Genomic DNA, 25,015 nt, shown 5'->3' with positions numbered 1-25,015 from the left:
TCGCTTTACAGCTGAAAATCAGCCAGCTTAAAGGCAAGAGCTTTCCAAACCAAATTACTGCTTATTCTGCCCCTGGAATAAAATAAAAATATGAATCAAAAGGAGACTTTTCTACAACCTGATTTGGAGAAAATGACAGATTTTGATAGCACCTGCTGCTTGATATTAATTACATATAATAAATAGTTATCAACTTTTCTTTATGGTGGATTAGTGATATATTGCTTGATATTATATGGCACACATGCAATAATAATTTTGTACTTCTAGACCACCTTTCCAGTTTTAGCTCAAGGTGGCTTAAGCATTCCTTTAGGTATGTTGAGTCACCAAAGAGCTTACAATAAATGGGTACCAGAGGCAACAGGAGATAAAGCGGCTGGCTCAAGGTCACAGGGAATGTCAGTGGGAGGAATGGGATTTGAACCCTGGTGTCCTGCCTATTGCCATAGTCACTAAGCTGCTCCTCCCTGATGGTAAATATGAGTACGTTTTGCACTAGAAGGAAAAGGCTTGTGAGTTTATCGTGTATAAAGTTTTTGGTTCAAAGTTCTGTCATTTTTCTAGTTTTCATAGCAATCCTTCTTGGGAGGGAGGGTGAGGGGGGATGCTGTCATTGATTTAATACTCCTGTCTTTATGATACAGGACCATCTTATTAAATATCACCTCTAGAGAACTAAACACAAAACTGAAAAGCAAAGTGCCTTCCTTTCAGTGGCTGAAGTAGTAGAAGAGTTTAGACTTCAGCACACTGTGACGGTAACTTTCAGACCAGCGCGCGGAGGCACGTGTGTGCGCGTCCATCGACCCACACCTAGGGATACGGCTAATTTTATAACTTGTGCGCCTGATGTAGAAAAGTCTGGCATCGCGCAAGTGCGCACACATGCTGCATCTACCGCATAATCGGGGATTTTAAAAGGGGTGCGCTCTGAGTTTATTTCCAGTTTTACCAGTTCATCCCCAGTTCGCCTAGTTCAGAGAGAGGTCCTCCAGAGCCCCCTAGTTTAATAGCCTTCACTCCCCCAAGTTAGCCCTGACCCTTAAAACCCCATAGATCTGGCTAGATTTTTTTAAAATTTTATAATTTACAAGCCATCCACAGCAGAAGTAAAGTTACGTGGCAGGGGGTCTCAGCAGGCACTGGATCATGTAAGTATTTACTCACACATTTCAGCTTCCCACCTCAAAATGCCCATGCCCTGCCCAGACCACGTGCATTCCTCGCCTCTTTTTGAAAATTTCTGAGATGTTCGCGCATTGCGGCATTTACGTGCATCTCTGGGCAGCTTTTAAAATCTGCTCGGCGTGCGTGAGCCCATCATATTCACGGTCTTTTAAAATTCACCCGTGGGTGTATAATCATAGGCACAAAGAGTTCATGTTACCAAAAAGCGTGTCCGCAACATTTTTTAATATTTTTCAATGCAATAAGCAAAACTTATCTCTGAAGAATCTTCATATAAGGCGCTGTTCAAAAAGATCACAAGAATCTTGGCCAAGAAACAAAACTCACATAGAACCATGTTTTGAGAGTTCTCTGTTTCGGGATAACACCTAAGCTTGAGCAAGTCCCCACATAGACGTCCTTCACAGTATGTGCTAGGGCAGTGGTTTTCAACCGGTGTGGATTTAAACTTGCTGACAGTCTGAGTAGGATGCGGCAAACGTTTCCGCCGCCTGGGCTGGATGCATGCTAAACTCCTCTTCTTTCGGCCAGGCAGGATACGTCGAAGTTTGCAGGATGGTTAAACCCAGGGGAAATGCAGCAGTATTTGTTTCTTTTACTGCTGGACTCTGGCAGGGACAGAAGTTAGGAGCTGTGTCTTGCTGGGGCCAGTAGGAATGGCACCTCTCTTTCTTCTCCCTTGCTGGATCAGATAGCAAAATTGAAAAGGTCAGCGGACCTGCAGGGGACAGAGAACATAACTACATTTATCTGCTGGCTCAGCAGGGGAAGACAGAGTAAGTTAGTAGTTACTGCTGTGGCAGAAGTGATGCCATAAACTCTGTCTTCTGCAGAGCCTCTGAACTTTTTTTCTACCTGCCAGGAATTGATACCAGGCAAATTGTGAAGAGGCAGAACAATTTTGAAGAGGAAGGAAAGGTAGCTGGTGGGTCCATCAGCCCCAACACCTGAAGAGGGTAAGGTGGGTCCATCTGAGGAGGCAGATGTTGGATTTGTGGACCCTTGGACCAAAGTGGAGTTAGTGCAACCTGCAGGGAGGAGCCCTGTAGGTCCCACCATCAGCAGCAGAGGCCCAACTGGAGCTTTGCATTTACCAGCCCATGTTCCCCTCGGGTTGAGCCTTTGGATGCCGGGGTCAGCAGGTCTTAGGTGGGGGCCTCTGCTGACAATAGAGAGATCTATTGGGTTCACCAGGTAGGAGTAGAGGGAGGCCAGGCAAATCTGGAAGTAGGTAATGGTTGGTGGCAGATGGCATTCAAGAACGACCAAGAGTCAGGCAGTGGCGGGTGGCATTCAAGAACATCCAGAAGTCAGGCAGTGGTCAGTGGCAGGTGGCATTCAAGAACATCCAAGAGTCAGGCAGTGGTCAGTGGCAGGTGGCATTCAAGAACATCCAAGAGTCAGGCAGTGGTCAGTGGCAGGTGGCATTCAAGAACATCCAGGAGTCGGGCCAAAGACAACACCAGGAATACAGCTGAAGGGAAAGGCAGGACGGATAGGCAGGGCAAGAGGCAAGGTGCAGAAAGACAGGCAGACAAAGAGAGATAGAAGAACTGAAGAACAGACTACAGGAACTGATAAGGAAGTTAAGAATCTCTGGAACTGAAGATGAAAACAAGGAATGGAGAACGAAGACACAGGAATCATTGGAACTGAAGAAGACGACGAGAACTGGAGAATGAAGACTCGCTGAAGCAACTCACGCTACTTAGACAGTAGAGAAACCTGTTGCAGAGGTGTCAGTGGAGCGTCTGCAGAAGCCAGAGGTGTGACATCATCTGCAGGTGCCTTCAGCCCTTTCCCGCTGTGGACCCTTTAAATTTAGAGGTGCATGCCTTAGGAGTGGGGCCAGAGGATGTCGGCGGCATCCTGCCACGTGGGTGAGCAGCAATGCATCGTGAGGGCTCCAGCAGGCTGTCTGCAATGGGGTGCAAAAGACAAGGCCAGCCCAATGGGATAAGTGTAGCAGTTCGCGGGAGAAGCCTATGTACTGCCAACCACAGTAGCAGAACAGGTGGAAGCTGGGTGCATTTGGGCCTCCCTTACACCTGCGGAGATAGAAGATAGCTGGAAGACCATCCCACCCTTGAAGAGACAGACAGCAAGTGGATCCATTCAGATCCTCTAAGCCCTGAAGAGGCAGAGGACAGATGATGGTTGTTGGTCCAATTGATACCCACCCCTGAGGAGACAGACAAGAGTGAGTGGCTTGGGTACTTTCCACCCCTAAAAGTGGCAGAAGACAAGCGGTGGTGTGGTGACTTTCACCTCTTTCCATCTCTCCAGAATTAAGGACAGTGGCCTGGTCTAGTCCCTAAGGAAAAGGAGCGTGAGACAGAGCTTCAGCAGGTATTGCTGCTTCTGGAGTGTGCTACTGGCCTGCAAGAGAAATGAGTAGAGATGTGCTATCGTTCAGGAAGAATTAGGCAATTTCGTTGAAATTGCCTAATTCGTCCTGGTTCGGGGATCCCAAAACCTGAACTAATTTTTCATGAAATTTTGGGAAAAATTTGGTTTCAGGTTAGTGCGCGCTAATGGGAGTTAGTGCGCGCTAACGTTAAAATGTTTCAGTTATTCATTGTTGCACTGCAGATGGGGTCTAGCTTCTTGTGGTTTCCAGTTCAGTTTTTATCTGTACATTTGTTTATATTTTATAGTCTCTTTATTCTGCATTTGATGAAGATAGGTCTATATTCTGCATTTGTGACTGAGGTGAGGTATTCTATTAGCATGCACTTTCTGTGTAGAGATCTATAACAGCCTGGCTTTTTCTGGTTTTGTATTACGAAGTGTATTGGTGTTTTAGGGTCTGGTGTAATATTTGCAGTGCTGTTGTTTCATAGGTAAGGTTGTTACTGTTTGAGTGCATTCCAAAATACTTCTTTTGGAATGACATTATTTGCTTTCACAAAGCTAGCAAATATCTCCTCGTCCCCACCAATCTCCCCCTGTCTCCCTCTTTCTGTCATACAAATCCCCATACCCACTCTCACCAGTCTTTCCCCCTCTGTCCCCCACCCTAGTGCCACCAGAGGGGGCAAAGTTGAGATTTACACACATACTTTTCATTTTAGGAAGAATGTGTGTACATTGACCCACATAAATTACTGCAAAGAGGAGGTGAAACTTTGTGTTGATTAGTTTGTGTGCATTATTGCAGATCCTGGCAGAATGTGAAGTGTGATAGCCATAATGTCCCGTTTACTTCTGCTTAGATTGCCGTGATGTCCCGTTGACCTCTGCTCAGATTCCCTCTCTTGAATGCAGGGCTGGTGCTAGCTTTTTTGCTGCCCTGTGCAAACAATTATTGTGCTGCCCGTCATCGTCCCCCATTCAGTCTCTGTCTCGGGCCTGCCAAAAAAAAAGTCCAGCTCCTTCTAGCAACCTAAACTTTAAAACCTGTCACCCCTCTACCCTCCAGGTCTTCACCCCCTTTATCAGAACCCATGGTATGTGCAAAAGTATTAGGTGCACTAGGTGAACCTTAGTTATTTACATTTTTTTTTTTATCGAATATATGCATTTCACAGCAATATAACAAGAATATACCCTTATACCCTTGCACTTCTCTGCCCTCTCCATGCATATAGTTAAAAATTATGCATTTGGAATAAAAGATTTTACATGAAAAAGAATATTCAAAATACAGTCTTCTGAGATAAAAAAAAAAATATCACATGTATGTTTACATGCACTGCTATGATGCCAACTAGAAAACCCTGCAAAAAAAGACACTTGGAACTCATATGGCATTAGGGCTACTGTAATGCATGTTGACTGTGAGCTTGACCCTCAAAAAGCCTTGAGTAAATTACAATTCAAATATAATAAGCCTCCCATATGAAAACAGCACTAACTGCCAGCATTTAAAAAAGTAACAGCCCTAAAACATCAATACACCTCCTTTTAGGGAAACAGAGCAAGACAAGCTGCTATAGATTCCTACATGCTAGCAGAATACCTCACCTCAGTTACACATGCAGAACACAGGCAGACCCTCACCAATTAAATCAAGAAATATAATAAATACATAAATCATAATAGTATAAACATATTAATAAAAAGAATATTTCAAAACAGTTGATGAATGGAAGAACCAATAAATAAAAACTAATATAAAATTTGTTTTAAATTTCCCAAACACCGATAACATATTTCAAAACAACAGACACATAAAATAAAATCCAAAAGTTAAAATTAAGGATAAAATAATTCATGCTCTCCAAACTTGGAAACTTTTGATTGTTGTGGATTAGTGAGAGGGTTGTGGATTAGTGAGAGAGGGTTGCACAAACTTCTTCCTCTCTTTTTCATAGTTACAGTATATATGTATACATGTACACATATGCTTCTTCTCTCTCATACACATACATGCTCTCTCTCTCATACACACATGCCCCCTCTTATATTCACATGCTCCCTCTCACACATACATGCTCCCTCTCTTTCATACACATACACACGTCCTCTCTCTCACACACATACACACACACACTTCCTCTCTCACACACATACACACACACAAAATCCCTCTCTCACACATACATGCTCTGATACACACACATGCTCATATATATGCTCCCTCTCTTACATACATATGCTCAGACACACACATGAAGAGAACACCCTATGCTTCAATAGCACAATCTTTCCTGATATAAACTGCAGAATATACTGCTCAAAAAGAACTTACTACTATTTAGGCCTCTTACTTCATCAAGCCTAGAGCTTGGTCTCTGCACCTTTCTCAGTCTCCCTCTCTCATACATATGCTCAGACACACACACTCTCTCTCACACACACACATGCTCAGACACACACCAAGGCCTCTCCTGGCAGCCCCAGCCCTCAATTTCTGCTGTGGGGCAGGTTGGGAACTGCCTTGCAGCTTTTTTTTTCTGGCCACAGAGTGGGTTGAGATCCACTGGGTAGCCCCGCAACTCCTCCATCTCAGCCGCACAGTGGGTTGGGAACCATCGAGGGGCCCAACAGCTCCCTCAAATTGGCTGCCTGGAGGGTTGGGAAGCTCCCTCGTCTTGGTCGCGGCCCTGCAGCCTTCGCTTGAATTAGGCCACTCAGTCTGCCACCCCTCCAGCCCACCTTTCCTCTAGTCCACTGCCTTGTGCAAGTGCATGGCTTCCACAGTGGGTTGCGCCAGCCCTGCATGAATCAGTGGGGAAGGGGCTGAACACAGTATGGAACTTAATCTCAAGTCAGAGTTTCTGTAGTAGTAGATGCTTGTGAATCTATGCACGCTTTGTTTCTGAGTTTGAATATTTAATTTCCTCCTTTTTTATTGTTACTGTTATTTATATTCCCATAGATTTTACAACCTCAGCCATGGATAAATTTGTAATAAAAAAGAAAGCCAGATTTGAAGAACCGAGCATGAGTACTGCAATTTCACTGGACGTGAGCATCGGTGCTGTCATGAAGCCTCATTTAGTGATGCTGTCACAGATACCACATTGAAAACTGGCAAAGTACATTATCATAAATTCAATGAGAAGTATTTAGAATTCTGCTTTTACACTGACCGGAGAAGAAGACAGCCCCAAACCACAGTGTCTTGGGTGTGGCATGAATCTGTCAAATCAATCAATGGTGCTGAACTAACTTAAGAAGCATTTAGAGCCGAACCATGGACATGTTGCACATAAGTCGGTAGCTTATTTTTATCACTTCCTTTTCTTGCTTAAAAAGTCCTCAAAAATGATGGAAAAACGTTTAAAGGTAGCTGAGAAATCTATTTTGGCCTCATTGAAAGCTGCAAAATTAATAGCCAAAAAAAAAAAAAAATTGAAAGCAAATGATGTTGGGGAGGAATTGATTTTACTGGCGATGTAAAGAAATTGTTCAAGCGATGCTTGGTTCTGCAGCAGCTGAAGAAGTTTCAAAGGTGCCCTTGTCAAAGGTGCACAATCCATCGAAGAATCGTTGACATGTCTGAGGATTCTGAAAATAAGGATAATCTAAAGTTGCAGGCAAGTAAAAGGTTTTGCCTTGCAATTAGATGAAAGCACTGATATAGGTGCAAAGCTCAGTTAATCTCCTTTGTTAGAGTCGTGGAAGGGTCTGAAAATATTGAACGATTTCTGTTTGGTCGAGAGCTAGAAAGGCAAGAACAACTGGCGCCAATATTTTGACTGCAGTAAAAATTAATTACTTTCAAGAAAAAAAATATACTTTTGAATGACTGTTTCTGTTTGCTTTGGTAGTGTAGCAGCTATGACAGGCAAATGAAAGGATTCCTCAGCTTTGTATAAGAAAGAAAAACCCACTTTGATTACAACACACTGTTCTTTTTACATCAGGAAGAATTTATGGTGAATAGCACAGATGGAGGCAAATTGGGAGAGGTTCTTAAAACTGACATCAACATGATCAACTATATAACAAATCTCTTTCCAGGGAGCATTGTGGAGAGACCTACCATCTACGTCCTAGGCAAGTTTGGCTTGAAGAATGGGCATTTGAAGGGCCAGGAACCACCGCTACCTCTCCCTGCACCCTGTGATGTCATTAGTCAGCACTGGTGAGCCTACTTAATCTGCGAGACAGCATCGTGCAGTGGGACAATTGTGGAGAGACCTACCATCTATGTCCTAGGCAGGTTCAGCTCGAGGAGTGGGTGTTTGAAGGTCTGGGAATCACTGCTACCTCTCCCTGCACCCTGTGACATCATCAGCCAGCGCCCGGTGAGCCTACTTAATTGGTGAGGTAGTAGCACACAGTTGCCGGCATGTGGCCAAAGCCGCATGCCTAAGGGACGCACCCCTTCTCACAAATTTGGAAGGCACTCCGCAGAAGTCTCATGGGAAGAAAAAGGAAGATTAAAGTCACAACTTCTACCCCGGGATCATCTTCCTTGAAAGGGCCTAAGGACTTGCATTTGGTTTGCAGTGTGAGTCATTGAGCAAGATATTCCATTCCTGATGTTTCTTTTTCATCTGGCCCTTCAGCCAGTCCAGGCCAAAATCAGCCTCGTTTCTCTATCTCTGGATCACATGAGTCCAGTTTACACGCTTCAAATAACCAATGATATCCGGATTCGAATTTATCCGCAACCGGCAGAATGGAGTCAAGAACCACTAAGGTGGTTCAGACTGTGAATAGCACTTTTGCTCCTAATCAGTTTCTCGAGTTAAAGAACCTGAAAATGTGACCTTTGCGATGTTTGGAAAGTACTCATCAAAATGGAGAACTGACTGTCCCAAATAGCTCAGGGGTAGATTTTTAAAAAAAGCGCGTTCGCGTACTTTTGTTGGCGCACCAGGCGCCAACAATAGTACGCTGGATTTTATTAGTTATGCGCGTAGCCGCGTGCATCTTATAAAATCCTGGATCGGCGCGCGCAAGGCTGCCGATTTTGGGCAGCCAGCGCGCGCCGAGCCGCGCAGCCTGCCTCCGTTCCCTCCGAGGCCGCTCCGAAATCGGAGCGGCCTCGGAGGGAACTTTCTTTCGCCCTCCCCTCCCCTTTCCCCTCCCTTCCCCTACCTAACCCACCCCCCCCGGCCCTATCTAAACCCCCCCCCTACTTTATCCATGGATTTACGCCTCCCGGAGGGAGACGTAAATCCACGCGCGCCAACGGGCTGCTGGTGCGTCGATACCCGACCCGGGGGCAGTTCCGGAGGGCGCGGCCACGCCCCCAGAACGCCTCGGGCCGAAACCATGCCCCCAGGCCCACCCCCGAAACGCCGCGTCGTTCGGCCCCTCCCCCGACACGCCGCTGACACGCCCCCTTCAGAAAACCCCGGGACCTACGCGCGTCCTGGGGCTCTGCGCGCGCCGGCGCGCAAGGCCCTGCTCGCGTAAATCCGGGCGGATTTACGCGAGCTACAAGTACTCGGCTGAGGAGAGAAAGACGAGTTTTGGCTACAGGAGCCCTATTCTTTTTAACATTTCCTTGTAAGTGTCAGATTACATACCAGAGGAACACAAGTTTGTTTTTCAGGGTCGTGCCCACTTAGAGACATTTCTATTAGACAAAGATTTGATTTGAGATTTGGGATTAGTTTGGTAACGGAGAGGATTAGCTGATATTAAGAATTGTATTCTCTCCAACTGTGTATGTTCCCCAATTTTATAATGGGGACTTGAGCTACTATACTAAATAATTATTTATGTTTGTTTGATTGTTATTTTTCTTGTAGTATTCCAATATATTTGCATTTTTCTGTCATTGTTACATGATATTAAAACCAATAAAATATAAATTTAAAAAAAATAAAATCTCTTTCTAGTGAAATGCAGATTATGTGAAAAATTATGTGAAGAAATGGGTGCAGAGCACAAAACTTTGTTGCTGCATATCAAAATCCGGTGGCTTTCCAATGGCAAAATATTGGATCTTATCTAATGCATGTTGATGGGTCTATTAGACATTCCGTGCGATACAGAAAGCAAAATGTGCAGCGAAGCCACACATTTTACTTTCAAAAATTAACGCCTGCCCAAAGGCAGGCGCTAATTTCGGCCAGCACCAGGGAAGTGTACAGAAAAACCTGCTTTTCTGTACACCTTCCGACTTAATATCATAGCGATATTAAGTCGGAGGCCCCAAAAATAAAACAAAATTTTAAATGTGCCTGTGGCCCGCTCAATTATGCCGGCATCCATTTTCCGAACCCGTGGCTGTCAGCGGGCTTGAGAACCAATGCCGGAAAAATTGAGCGGCGGCTGTCAAACCTGCTGACAGCTGCCACTTCTGTCAAAAAGGAGGCGCTAGGGACGAGCTAGTTTCCCTAGAGCCTCCTTTTACCGCGGGCCCTCATTTAAATATTTGATCGCGCACCCAGGAGAGTGGCCTGGGCGCACATTGTGAGAGCGGGCGCTCGCCGGCTCTCCCGCAGGTTTTACTGTATCGGCCCATATGTGAGGCCACATTTTCAACTCTTAAAACAATGAAGACAGAATAGGTCGAAACTTGTTGACATTGCCGGTGAGATGCACGTTAGTTTATCTACTATTCAGCCCCGTATTGAGAAACTGTGTGCAGCACATCAGTCCCAGATTTCTCACTGAAGCAGTATGCAAAGGTTAAATGTTGTTTTGACAATTTGAAATGAAGTTGGCCATAGAGGCAAAAACTCATAATAAAAACTAAAAAATATATCTGAAGCAAGAAACCCGTGAGGGAGTCGGTTGGACCATTAGATGACCGAGGGGTTAAAGGGGCTCTTAGGGAAGATAAAGCTATTGCAGAAAGACTAAATGAATTCTTTGCTTCCATGTTTACTAATGAGGATGTTGGAGAGATACCAGTTCCAGAGATGGTTTTCAAGGGTGATGAGTCAGACAAACTGAACCAAATCACTGTGAGCCTGGAAGATGTAGTAGGCCAGATTGACAAACTAAAGAGTAGCAAATCACCTGGACCAGATGGTATGCATCCTAGGGTACTGAAGGAATTCAAAAATGAAATTTCTGATCTATTAGTTAAAATTTGTAACCTATCATTAAAATCATCCATTGTACCTAAAGACTGGAGAGTGGCCAATGTAACCTCAATATTTAAAAAGGGCTCCAGGGGCGATCCGGGTAACTATAGACCAGTGAGCCTGACTTCAGTGCAGGGAAAATAGTGGCAACTACTCTAAAGATCAAAATCGTAGAGCAATTAGAAATACATGGTTTAATGGAACACAGTCAACATAGATTTACCCAAGGGAAGTCTTGCCTAACAAATCTAAGAAACATCTAGATAAAGGTGAACCAGTAGACAGGGGTGGATTGGCCTTTCGGGGGATCGGGCATCCCCCGGTGGGCCGGTTGCTCTGGTCACGTGGTCTGCCGGCCTGGGCGGAAAATCCCCAGGCCGATCTTTACCCAGAATCCACCCCTGCCAGTAAATGTAATGTATTTGGATTTTCAGAAGGCGTTTGACAAAGTCCTTCATGAGAGGCTTCTAAGAAAACTAAAAAGTCATGGGATAGGAGGCGATGTCCTTTCGTGGATTACAAACTGGTTAAAAGGCAGGAAATAGAGAGTAGGATTAAATAGTCAATTTTCTCAGTGGAAAAGGGTAAACAGTGGAGTGCCTCAGGGATCTGTACTTGGACTGGTGCTTTTAAATATATATATATAAATGATCTGGAAAGGAATACGAAGAGTGAGGTTATCAAATTTGTGGAAGATACAAAATTATTCAGAGTAGTTAAATCATAAGCGGATTGTGATACATTACAGGAGGACCTTGCAAGACTGGAAGACTGGGCATTTAAATGGCCGATGAAATTTAATGTGGACAAGTGCAAGGTGTTGCATATAGGGAAAAATAACCCTTGCTGTAGTTACATGATGTTAGGTTCCATGTTAGGAGCTACCACCCAGGAAAAAGATCTAGGCATCATAGTGGACAATACTTTAAAATCATCGGCTCAGTGTGCTGCAGCAGTCAAAAACGCAAACAGAATGTTAGGAATTATTAGGAAGGGAATGATTAACAAAATGGAAAATGTCATAATGCCTCTGTATCGCTCCATGGTGAGCCGCACCTTGAATACTATGTACAATTCTGGTCGCCGCATCTCAAAAAAGATATAGTTGCGATGGAGAAGGTACAGAGAAGGGCAACCAAAATGATAAAGGGGATGGAACAGCTCACCAATGAGGAAAGGCTGAAGAGGTTGGGGCTGTTCAGCTTGGAGAAAAGACGGCTGAGGGGGGATATTAGAGGTCTTTAAGATCACTCAAAGCACAATTAAGCTCTGGAATTTGTTGCCAGAGGATGTGGTTAGTGCAGTTAGCGTAGCTGGGTTCAAAAAAGGTTTTGATTAGTTCTTGGAGGAGAAGTCCATTAACGACTGTTAATCAAGTTTACTTAGGGAATAGCCACTGCTATTAATTGCATTAGTAGCATGGGATCTACTTGGTGTTTGGGTAATTGCCAGGTTCTTGTGGCCTGATTTGGCCTCTGTTGGAAACAGGATGCTGGGCTTGATGGACCCTTGGTCTGACCCAGCATGACAGTTTCTTATGTTCTTAACTTTAATTTCAATAACAGTGTGTCCAGAGATTCATTTATTTTACTGACTTTGCTGGACTGTACATAAGGCACAGACTCTTAAAAGGAGCAGAGCCATCTTCTTTAATAATAATGTGATGGCATGCCTAATCCACTAAACTGTGTAATTACTTGAAGTATTACCATGCCAGAGTAACACTAAGATCATAACCCAAAGAGAATTGCAGAGATGAAGAAGCTGGGACATTCCCATTCTAAAGGAAAAGAAGCTTGATGCAAGAAAACTTGACATTGTGCTAAAGGAGAAAGAGACAAGAATGACATTGCAAATAGGAGCATCCACTGTGTTACTTATAGAGAGAGATCATTAAGTACCAAGAGATACAGACTCCAAAAAAGATTAGAGAAAGATACAGAAATAGTTCCAATTGTACTGGGCTCTGCCAGCCTGATTAAAAAGAACATCCAAGCGCACCTTGATGTGCTGTCTGTACATGTTACATCTTATGAACTCCAGAAGAAAGCTCTTTTCTTTTCTGACCTTTCTGATTTGGGATTTTTTTTTATGATATATATTTCTGAAGTATTTCAGTTGTAGAGCCAATATAATTAAATTAACAATAGCAATCATTTCAGCTTTTAAATGGTGCCCTGCCTAGGTAGTCCTAAAGTAAATATACAATACAAGGGACACAGTAAATAAACCAATGTAAAATAAACAACCAACATGAAGGACACAATACATATATACACCAATGTAAAATGAATCAGAAGTAGCAAAGCTTGTTGTAAACTCAAATTTGATTCTTTGAGTTTCTAAAGATATAGAATGGCAGTGTCATGATTTCAGCTGCTAGGCAGCCTCACAGTACCCAGACTACGACGCCTCCCTACCAGCAGAGGCCTCCGGTGAGCCCCGCTCTGAACTGTTCTTAGCATCTCATCCCTGGTCTCATGGCTGAGCCTGTCTTGCAGGCTTCCCTCCACCAGGGGACCTCAATGAACATACCCTCCAGCTGTGCCAGTTCCTCCTTCCTGCATGCACCACACCCAGACTCCAGCCCTACATAACCCAGCCTTACCAAACCCAAGATGCTTCCACATTGAGTTGCTCTTGGCTTCTTGCCCTAGCCACTGTTGCCTTGCAGCCTACCCAGATCTGTCCTTATTTTGCCTTGTGGCCTCCGGCCCTTCTCCCTCCTAGCCTTGCCTTGTGGCCAGGAGTGTCATACACTAGATAATGTATATTGGATCCCCCTAGTTTTTTTAAATTCTATATAGTAACTAATTGAAAAAAATGTTATTGTTAAAATATAATACACCCAAGCGGCTGTATTATGGCATATTTTATTATTATTTGTATTCCTTAATAAACAGTGCTTTTGTAAAAATCATCTATTTTAACCTCAAACTTAACGAACATGATAAAACTACACCAATATGCTCCATGCACCTCATCCATTCCCACATCATCACACAAACACATACGTATATGCCACATTAAAGTGCCAGAGAGAAACCCTCTTGGGATCTTCATTAGAACTGGGCCCTGTGAGGGAAGCAGGAGTGGAGCATACCATTGGCTACAGCACCCTTTCCATGGTAGCGGTAGTGGTGGACTCCTGCCTGCTTAAGAGCAGGTGGGGTGTAAAATCAGTGTGAGCATTTCTTGTGTGGAGTTTGAGGAGAGAGGATCTTTTTTGTTTTGTTCCCCTGTTCCAGTCTGACTAGGCCTCACATTCAGGCTAAATAGAACAGGAAGCGGGAGAGAGCATCGTTCTAGTCCATATCCTGGCTACTGAGTGTGTCTCAGTATTTTGGATTGGTTAAGGATTTTGGGACTTTTATTTTATAGATTTTCCTGGATCCTCTAGTTCTTTTTAGGGTGGGAAGCACCCCTTGATCTGGAAAGACTAGGAAGAGAAAAGCCCATTTTTTTTCCAATTCACATCCAGAGGCTGGAGTGTGGTATCTCAGTCTTTTTGCTTTTGGGAGGAAGTTTTTTGTTACCCTTCCTGCCCAGGAGTGAGGAAAGGTAGGAGTTTTTTTCTCTGCTATGCTGATTTTTGAAGATCTCAGTCTGAAAGAGCCAGAGTATCATCAGGAAAGTGAATGTGGAAGGAAAAAGATTTCATCTGGTACTGACTCCCCCCTTCCCCACAGTAGTCTCTACTCAGATCCAGTGCAACTGGGTGCGCATGCCATGGAATTGCACAGGGTGGCACACTTGGGGGGAGTCGAGGTGTCCTCGTCCTCCCAAGCTCCAGTGGTCTGATGCAGTGCCAACCAGAGCCAAGTTTGTAGACGTGGGGAGCACTCGCATGCACTGCTTCCTCCTTCCACCACCTCCTCCCCTGTGGCACCAGTCACTGAAGCCAGTATCTTTTTTTTTTTTTGAGATCGGAATTCAGTGATCGCTTCCTGCTAAAATACTTAAGAGACGCTGAACCCTTCTAGCAGCTTTTTTTCGTATCTAGCCAATTCCCGAGTCAGAAGCGGGAGGGATAATTGCCTCAGGCCAGGGACCGCTGGAAGTGCTGAGCTGCGCGGGTCAAAAAAAAGGAAAAAGTGCAGGGGTAGCAATTGAAGTTTTGAGCAACACAGGGAGCTTGGTAAGATGAAGAAGGGAAGCAGTGCTGTGCCAATGTGTCCTGCTGTTAACCGCAGTGGGGAATGTGTGAGAATGGGAGCTAGCCTGGCATGTGTGTGTGAATGGCAGCCTGGTGGTGGTGGGGGGGAGGGGGGGTTGAATGCCAGCCTGGGGGGGGGGGGTGTGGTGAAAGTTTGTGCCACCCCAGTAATTCAAGAGAAGCTCAGGGTGACTGGAAATAAAATGTTTTCAGGTATGGGGAGTGAGGACTTTTTCCATCCTTATTAGTTTTACTTACTGGGTGTTGTAATTTGAAATATTTTATTACTGTTTGTAAAAGTTTTTAAAATGTTTTATATGTGTTCTTAATTATTGAATGTTATTCTGTTCATCTGCTCTATGGCAATATTCTTTTTATTAGTATGGTTTCTTATGATTGATGTATATTTCTTGATTTTATTGTTTAATTTATGAGGATTAATGATGTTTCTGTTTTTCCATTGCTGCATTGCATACAGAGTTTGACTTGTTGTAGTTTCCAGTTCCGTTTCTGTCTATATGTTTCTATTTATACTTTATTCTGTATTTGGTGAGGATATGCCTGTATTTCGCATGTGTGACCGAGATGGGGTATTCTGCTAGCATGTTGTTTCAATTTAGGGATTTATAGCAGTCTGGTTTGTTTTACTTTGCTAATAGGAGGTGTTTTAGGGCCTGATGTAATATTATTTGCAGTGTTGTCTTTTCATGGATAGGACTGTTCTTGTTGAATGCTTGAAGTTAGTACTCTTTTGGTTTGGGAAGTTTACCATATTGTTGTCATTCAGTTTACTGAAGGGCCAAACCCACACCTAACGTGATACAATAGGCCTAATACCATACGGATTCCAAGTGTCTTTTTTTGCAGTATTTTCTGAGTGGCACCACAGCAATGCATGTTTTTCTGTACAACAAAACTGGTGCCAGCTCCAGGGCCCAGCCAGTGCCATTTTTATGTACCGGTAGGTGGGGCAAGAGCACCTGGACATTACTTCTGTACAATTTAGGGATTTTGGACAACGGATAGGGTAAGATATGTCCATGGAGTGTTAATTTTGAAAGTTTGGATTACTGGAAGAGAAGGGGTTTTTTTTAGGTGGGGAAAGGGGGACTAGGGCAGAGCATGAGGCTGATATCTATTGTTTGTTGGTTATTTGGAAAACAACAGAAATTCTGTGTTATAAAACAGAAATGGTGGGGCAGGGTAGGGAGGGCCAGCACAGTAACTGTTCGCATAGGGCAGCAAAAATGCTAGTGTTACGTCCGTCGGTCGCAGACGGCTGCAACTGCTCTGCCTTACCTCTTTTCTTCCATTTTCCTCCTCCTTGGGCAGGATGGCTGCCTCCGGTGCCAAGTGTAGAGGACCTCGGCATCTCCAGCGTAGCATGGGCATTCCAGTCCGCCATGCTCACTCCTGTGGCCTCCTACGGCGAGTGCGCGCACATCTCCTACACTCAAATACATATCATGGAGGGAACCTCGGGGCGTCCCCACCGCATGACGTCAATACCCCCGGGTATTTAAAGCCTCCGCTTCGCTACCACCTTTGAGTTAGCAAGGACTCTGACCATTCTAAGCTGCTCGCTTAGACGCCGCTCTACACTCCAAGGGCCTCACTCCTTTAGAAGCTCAAAACACCCGCTCCTCGGGGGTCTCTCACTTGCATCACCCTTCGAGGCCTCTACTAACTGAGACAACCACTCCTCGGGGGTCTCTCTCTCTTATTCTTTCAGGATCTCTGGACTATCAGGTACTCGCTCCTCGAGGGCCTATCAGTCTATGTATCCTGTACCACGGACCTTCAGTCCCACATCTAACTACCAGGAAGACGCCTACACTCCTGTGAGTACCTCTGCGATCCGGTGCTCCAATTCCACCCACCAGGCTCGGCGGGTCCCCACTTCTGTTGAACATCTGGGTGAGATTCTCCATCTGAGACTGTTGAACGTATTGGCACCTCGCGGACCTCAGTGCCTTACCTTCCTGCTTCATACCACCTATCTACAGCAGTACAATAAAGCCTTCCATTCATTCCGTGTCTGCTATCTGAGTTTAGCCTATCGCTGTGGTTCCCCATGGGGCCCCTCCCCATGGGCGGAGCCATCTCCACAGCGACCAAGGGTCCACAATGCCACAAACACAACATCTAGCAGCCCTGTTTCTACCTTTGGATAGAAAGGACAGAGAACCGGAGCTTTTGGAGAAGATCTGTGAACGGAGGTAATTTTTCTGCTTCTGGATGAGAGAATCAGTTTAAGCTTCCTTCCAGTACCCTGGAGGGGTGATGGACACTTACAGGGATTATAGAAAATTTTCATTTGATTTTGGGGCAAGCTTGTCTCGGGCCAGCTTGTCACCAGTGAAGAAGTAACCCAGTAAACTGTTTCGTAGGCACACCTATCCAGTATGTCCATTACATTCATTTCCTCAGTTAACATCCACAAGAAAGACCGTCACTCTGGATCCTGGGCCCTGAAGGTTGATCCTCCCCAGTTATCAAAATAATTCGTCCCGGAGGCTGTTGAGGTTCTGTGAGGTCTTAGCTCTATGATCGAGTGTGACCCTAGAAGAGGGGCTACATATAATATCTAAAATATCTTAAAACCATGAGCCCTAATTAGTGATGCCCTGCCAGCCAATGCCCGAACCTTTGACACACTAACACTGCTTTTTTTTAGGTAGCAATATCTTTCCTTATGTGAACGATGGCCCCCTATTTCATGCAAGCCAGATAAGTGCAGAACTATAAATTACCACCGACACCTGCCTGACATGAGAGGAAAGCCTGAAGAAAATGAAAGAACAAAACACTTCAAAGAAGCCAAACTGATGGCTCAGAAACGCATCCAGCAGAAATAAGAGAAACTTGAAATTCAGATGAGGCACACGGAAGAAATACACATTTGATCATAAACATAAGGAGACAGCAGATGCTGCTACAGCCTCTTAAGGCCCCTGACAATGAATAGTCAGGAGCGGTGCAGTGCCTTAAAGCACCCCAAGCAAACCTTCAGCCTTGCACCCCTCCTCTAATTATATTTCAGGACCATAGGTACCCCTGAGATTTTTAATTATATCTTCATTAAATTTTCATTTAATATAATGAAACATTGAAATATAAGTTTGCAGAAAAGCAATAGTATCTTTACATATAAACAGAAAAAACAATGCCACTCTGCAAAATCTCATCTAAACATATAAGAGGGGGAGTAGTTCAGGAAAATAACAATACAAAGCAAAGATACCAAAATGAGTAGAACCTGATTACTTCTAATTATAAGCCTAAATGGCCTCCCCAAAAGCTAAACTTCCAACCCATGCTCAGCATTTTTTTTTTTCAATATAAAAGTCTCCAAGTACAAAGGATCTATAAAAATAAACATATTAGACTGAAAGGTAATGAAACACCTACATGGAAACTTTAAAAAGAAAGAAGCTCCAAGAGCTTCAGAGAGGTGAAATGTCTCCTTCGAACTTGAGTAGAACGGGAGACATCAGGAAATATAGAAATCTTTTGCCCATAAAAAGAAATATCCTTATTTTTGAAATATTTAAAGAAAACCAGACCCTCATCCAGTTCAGCATAGAATGAAAGAATTAAAGTTGGCCCTATTTGATACTAAATCTAAAGATTCTTCCGAAATACCTGGGCTATCTGCAAGACAAATCTGCCTACCCCGATCACCACTGTCTAAAATCTTCTGCTTAGGTAAATAGAATATTTTAGAAAAGGTTGGAAAACTTTCCTCTTCAAATGCTAAATTCTCTTTCAGATATTTTTTAAACATTTCATTTGCAGACAATAATCTGGTACATGGAAAATTAATAAATCACAAGTTTTTAACTCTAGATACATTTTCCAACACCTCAGTTTCATGATGCATAACCAAACTTTCTTTAATATGAGCTGACTCTGCAGTAATAACGAAACCTGCAAATGCAGAGCAGTAGTAGATTTTTCAAGTTCTCGCAGTCCCTTCCCTTGTGAATCAAGGGAGAATCTGGACTCAGCTACAAAGGAATTAAATTGTGAAATAGATTGAGACAACTTGTGTTATCAAGTGTAGCAATTAGTTTCCAGAGATATGATAACATTAGATTAGAGGGCTCAGGAATATCTTCACCTTTGCCTGATGTGGTAAGCCCAGTTGTTATATGGATACTTTCAGATTCACTTGGAAAAGAAGCAGGTACTACAGTAGTCAAAATGGGACAAACTACCTCGTGGCCAGTTCTCCCCAGATCTCCTGCTACTGCCTCTACACCTCGCGGAGATAGAGGCTTTAACGTATGCCTCTCATAGCAAGAGTAGGAAACTGCTGGTTGGGTGGGTGGGTGGGTTGTCGGCTAGTGCCAGAACTCAAGGAGGCACCCAGAGAGGAGCTCCCACTGCAGTCACTAATAGACATCTCACCCATCCGTTGCAGGTGATTGTCCATGGGGCCTTGAACCACAGCTGGAGCAGGTGACGAAGTATAAAACTTAGATTTTCTTTTCCTCCTCATCGGAGCACAGCCTATATGGCTTCAGCAGTGCGCCGGCGGTTGTGTGCCACAGGCCTCAGTTTTTAATCAGGGCAGTCGGGCCCTCTTTAAAGACGGCACCGTCAGCGTCCCCAGGTGGGGAGGGACGTGGCCATGATCTTCTCACAGCTGGTCCAGGTCTCCTCATCTTGGAGAAGTCCCCCCTCCCCCGAGATTTTGATAATTAAGCTTAAGAATCATGATCACCCCATTATCACCTCGTCCAAAATAATCCTATAAAAAACATATAATTGGACATCAGACTTCTCAATATCAAATTTTATTTCGTCTATATATTTATCTATACATATAACAGGTTAATTTTCCAAAGCTTTTACACACAAAAATGAGCTTTTTCAAAATCACTCTGAAGGTTAGATGTGCGGAAGAGATTCTGTGAGCACTTTTACGTGTACTTGAAAGACGATTTCCCGGGGATGAGGTGGAGTTGGGAGAGGGGAATTTATTTCTGCACGTACTTTCGCGTTTCGAAAGGGCACGTGCAAATGCTTTTATGGTAATTTATTCCTGCTCCCTAGCAAGTGTAAAGGTTTGTGCCTAACTGTGGATCACCAACTGGCTCCAGATTTTCAGGACAGGTTTAATCCTGACCTGATTTTACCCCATTGCATGCGGGGGCACTTTTAGTTCTGATTTCCCTATTGCAGTGCCTAAGAAAGGCAAGACTGCAAGTGCTTGCATGCAGTGGGGTAGAAAACCAGGACTGGATCAACCCTGTGCCTAAAATCTGGAACCAGTTGGCAACCCCTAGTGCCTATGCTGTGCACAAGTTATGTGCAGTCCCGCTAATTTTAAAGCAGATTTTGAAACTTTGGGCAGAAGTCCACATGTACTTTGTTCATATGGACTTCAGCACAGGGACAGTAACTTTCAAACGGGCGTTTGTCGGTGTGCGCCCCGATACGCAGCCATTTTATAACATGCACACATATTTACGTGTATACTATAAAATAGTCCTGGCGCATGTGTATGTTCGCCTAATTTTGCACAACTGCGTAAAGTCAGGTTTGAGCCGCACAAGTGAGGGAATTTTATAACAGGCGCATGTCCACGCCATGACCAGTTTCACCAGTTCATCCACCAGATGCCTAGTGTATAGCTTGGTCTTTCAAATCACCCTGGTCTGTTAGCCTGCATCTTCCCCAGTTGACCCAGACTCCTCAAACACCTGATAGATGCCTACAAACAGTTTTATTTAGACTTACACCTCCTCATTAGCAGAAGTAAAGTTATGCGGCATGCGCCCAGGCTCATACGTACATCTCTTGGCCCTGCCCCAGAATGCCCATGCCCCGCCCACGCCACATTTTTGTCCGATGTGAGATATTCATGCATCGGCATTTGCGTGCATATGTGGGCACCTTTTAAAATTGGCTGGCCACGCACATCTGCTATATGAGCATGTATCTCCTAATTTTGGTGCGCGCATGCCTTTTTAAATTCATCTTTAAGTACGCTGTTACAAAATTGGGCTCATTATAAATATGTTTCAGAAATCATGTTACAATGTTTGATGAATGTATCACCTGTGATTTTTGGGGATGGACTGAAATTACCATTCATGAAAAAGAAATGGGCGTCATAGTTGATATTACATTGAAATAGTCAACTCAGTGTGCTATGGCATTCAAAAAAGCAAACAGAATGTTAAGAATTATTAGGAAGGGAATGGCAAATAAAATGGAGGATGTCATAATGCCTCTGCATCGCTCCATGGTGAAACCGCACCTTGAATACTGTGTACAATACTGGTCGCCACATCTCAAAAAAAGATATAGTTACACTGGAGAAAGTACAGAGAAAGGCGACCAAAATGATAAAGGGCATAGAACAGCTCCTCTATGAGGAAAGGCTTGGAGAAGAGATGGCTGAGGTAGTACATGATAGAGGTCTACAAAATCATGAAAGGACTTGAATGGGTAAATGTGAATCAGTTATTTACTCTTTCAGATAATACAAGGACTAGGGGGCACTCCATGGAGTTAGCAATTAGCACATTTAAAACAAATCAGAAAACATTCTTTTTTTCACTCAATGCACAATCAAGCTTTGGAATTCATTGTCAGTGGATATGGTTAAGGCAGTTAGTGTAGCTAGGTTTAAAAAAGGGTTGGATAAGTTCCTGGAGAAGTCCAAAAATTGCTACTAATCAATAGGGAATAGCCATTGCTTGTTGCAGGCATTAATAGCATGAGATGTATGTAATCTTTGGGTACTTGCCAGATACTTGTGACTTGGATTGGCTTCTGTTGGAAACAGGATGCTGGGCTTGATGGACCCTTGGTCTGACCCAGCATGGCATGTTCTTATGTTATTTTCAAGAAATTCATACATTAATAGAAATCCATACCACTTGGCTAAAGATAATCTTTGAAGTGACTAGCAGGGCTGAACTGGGATGTTTCCCCTTACTACTCACCATGCAAAAACAAATGACAAAATTCTGGTGTTACTTTAGCGACAGTGACACAGACTCCCTCCATTACTAGTCACTTTGTGAAATAACACAGTACCCTGAAAAAAAGACACTCAGAAGTTACATATATAGCAAATTGTGCCATATCAAAATAACACTATTGCTTTGATGTGACTGCAGCTGTTCTTTGGCGCCCTCCAAAATCTTCTGTGATAGGTGACCACCTGGTTTGCATAATGGTTAAACTGACCCTGTGAATAGGAGCGTTACTGTCAGAACACCAGTCACGAAGCTGAGTATGATCCTAAATGTATAATGAAATACAATGAAGCCCTAGAAAACCTTTGCATTAATTCACTTCTCACAACTGGAAGTAAACAGCACAACTGCCAATGCAAACGATGTAAGGGACATATTATTGAACATGGCTATTATTATTATTAATAATTTTGGGATTTTTAGCTAACAACATTATTAAAGTTTAAGTATGATAAGTTCTTGCCCCAAAGAGCTTACCATCTATCTGGGTACATGTGGCAACAGATGATTAAGTGACTTGCCCAAGGTCACAGGGCGTATAAATGGGGGGGGGGGGGGGGGGGGGGGAGTGAGATTTGAATCCTGGTTCTCAGCCCATTGCACTAACCACTAGGCTACACCTTCTCCACATTTCTCTCACGTGAAAGGGGTAATGGCGGTCTTCTTTGTAGCTGGACTTGACAGCAAGTGGATTCAGCATTCTCATCCTCCACGGTCTCCTAGTGTTCTTTCTTCATCTTTTACATTCGTTGGTCTTTTCTGAGATGCTCTATTGCTTGCCAGATGAACAACCTGGATGTGATCTTCAAGTCTTCTCTTTCCATTCCACATCTCTTGCACCGTTTAGGCTCCCAAGACCCTCAGTCACTCCTGGTCCTCTCCTGTGCTTGGTGGAATACAAATCATTTTAAATAAATAAATAAATACACACACAGCTCCCTCTTGGCTGTCCGGCCTCTCACTTATTTCCTTCCTTTGCAACTCATCCTGCTTTCCTGACTTTGATTGTTCTTACCCCTTTCCTTCCATTTCTTCTCTGGTTTCCTATTAATGTTTCTGTTTTACAAAAACTTCAGATAGCAACTTTTCTGGCTCATCACCAAGCACTTTGAGGCCTATATTAAAAAAAAAAAGCCTTGAATGGCTAACTGTTCTGACTAAAATTATCCCAAATATTGAGTGAGATAAATGTTCCACTGAATACCTCCAAATAAAGTTATCCAGCTAACTTTAAATCTAAATTGGCCATTTTTTGAATATCGCTGTTTAAAAGTTATCTGGCTGAAGGTAACTGGCTATATTAAAAAAAAATATAGGCCATTAAGTGGCACAGTATAAAAAAAAAAAAAGTGGTGGGTCTGTTGCCAGATTCCCATACTTCTACCCAATATGCTAAAAATGGGCCCTACCAGGATGAGCAACCTCCCCATATGCCTTCAAAAGCATTTAAAAAGAAATATGGTGGGATCCGCTGGATGGCCTCACTCATCACCCCCATCCTTTCCCCAGTTTGACAAATAATGCATTTAATACCCACTTTGATCCCTCCTTCCCTCTCCCTTCCTACCCCACTCTCACCCACCCGGGACCTTCAGAAATCCTGCCCTTGTGCTGAGATCACAGTGCACCTCTACTGCAATCCCGACCCGACAGCTTTCCATGTTGCTGTACAGCTACTCTGGAAGCGGAAGCTATCACAGCAATGTTGAAAAGTGCTGGGATTGTACTGTGGACCCCGGCGAAAAGGGCTCAGGCCCCACACCTGCAGCAGCAGGGTCATGCCCCCGTCTGAGTCAGCCCTTAAAGGTGCAGAAGCATTGTGATCGCTGCCGGTCCATAATCTCCTGTGCCTTTAAGTGGGATCATTTGAAATGGGGAAACACCACTGCTCTTGGTCTAGACTTGTGAAAGGCTGAGGCCATCCAAGTCGTTCTGTTTCCTTTAGACAGGTCATTATTTCCCCTCTCAGCCCCAGAATGCCTGGTCCAGAAGGCTGGAAGCCTATTTATATTGTTTTTCCTCAGCAGCCTGAGAGATATCTCTTGTATGAAGTAGCTGCAGGAATGGGGGGGTTGGAAGAGAGTAACAAAGAACAGAGAGAGCACAAGGAGAGGGTGAAGAGACAAGAGATACAGAGTGTTGCCAGGAATTAAAAAGGTTTTGCAGCCAATGTCATGAAGACCCACATAGGATGGGGCAGGAGGATGGCTATAGTGCCCATCCATGTTAACCTTGCCCTTCCCCCCCCCCCCCCCCCAATAATCTCAGTTCTGGCTAAGCGCCTACTACAGTCCTTCTCCCAGCAGCAGGAAGAATCCATTGGGCTGGATTTCAGTCGGTCACAAGCCCTCCATCCCAGAAAGTCAGATCAGTGGGCTATAGACAATAGACATTGGGTTTTATTCAGTCCACTTTTCCTGTACAGCAGACGGTGAAAGATCGGAACCTTGCTGCTGCCGCTGTCCTCCCCTGATATAATAGTTTGCAAGTAGCACCCAGGAACCAGTCCATACACACAAATGGGAAAAAAAAAACCCTTTACTATAGCTGCCCGGTACCTGCTTAGCTTTTCCACAGAGGAGGAAATTTTGCTCCGTATATTTAAATGTTTCTGGAGATCAAATTCTTAGTAGGGCCCCAATCTGGAATTGCTCGTGCATCTGGCTCCTGCTGTGCCAGGTGGATTGCTACTAACTGCACCTCCCTAATGGCACCACATCTGGGGCAGTCCGGAGGAGTTAAAGTTTGCTATAAATCTGCAACCAGCAAAACGGTTCATCCTCTGCATACAATCCGTCTCCACCACCACCCCTCCAATTGGATCAACTAAATCCCTAGTGCAAATCGCACTTAATCCTCCCCTGCCAGGGTTTGCCACTCACCTGGAAGAGATCCACTAACCTGGCTGACACCCTCTCACCAGTATCACCTTTCCTTATGAGCCCTGCAAAGTAGCTTGCAAAACTAAAGCAAACAGTTTGTTTTTTACAACCAGCTCTCCTAGTTTGTCACATAATGTTATTAGTATTAGTCCAAAGGCATCAGATTCTTGATTCTTCTCCAGGGCCCATATTATTATGGTGGTATATTTTGGTCCTGGCTGCTGGTTGAAGTGTTTGTTTGCCCTCTGCCCTACTCGCTCGCTCAGATCTTGGAAAGCTCTGAGCCAGGGGGCTTGTTTGCTTTCTATTCTTGTAACAGTGATTTATCCTGCTCTCCCAAACCCG

General features: G+C 44.0%; 1 long non-coding RNA gene across 3 annotated transcripts; it reads right to left on the bottom strand.

Annotated features, from left to right (window-relative positions):
• Window positions 1-1,406: 1,406 nt before the first annotated feature.
• On the bottom strand, window positions 1,407-24,996 carry LOC115092506. 3 transcript variants are annotated; one of them, XR_003857012.1, is made up of 4 exons: window positions 24,671-24,996; window positions 22,429-22,669; window positions 21,753-21,847; window positions 1,407-1,909 (listed from the first exon to the last, which is right to left on the bottom strand). It is a non-coding gene; the product is annotated as an uncharacterized LOC115092506 (long non-coding RNA). The 3 variants fall into 3 exon arrangements; XR_003857011.1 differs by having other exon boundaries at window positions 21,753-22,669; XR_003857010.1 differs by lacking the exon at window positions 21,753-21,847.
• Window positions 24,997-25,015: the final 19 nt, after the last annotated feature.

This window comes from Rhinatrema bivittatum, chromosome 5 (assembly GCF_901001135.1).
Source record: "Rhinatrema bivittatum chromosome 5, aRhiBiv1.1, whole genome shotgun sequence".
NCBI lineage: Eukaryota > Metazoa > Chordata > Amphibia > Gymnophiona > Rhinatrematidae > Rhinatrema > Rhinatrema bivittatum.
Note: the sequence above shows the minus strand (reverse complement) of the source record. Positions and strands in the feature narration are given on the sequence as shown.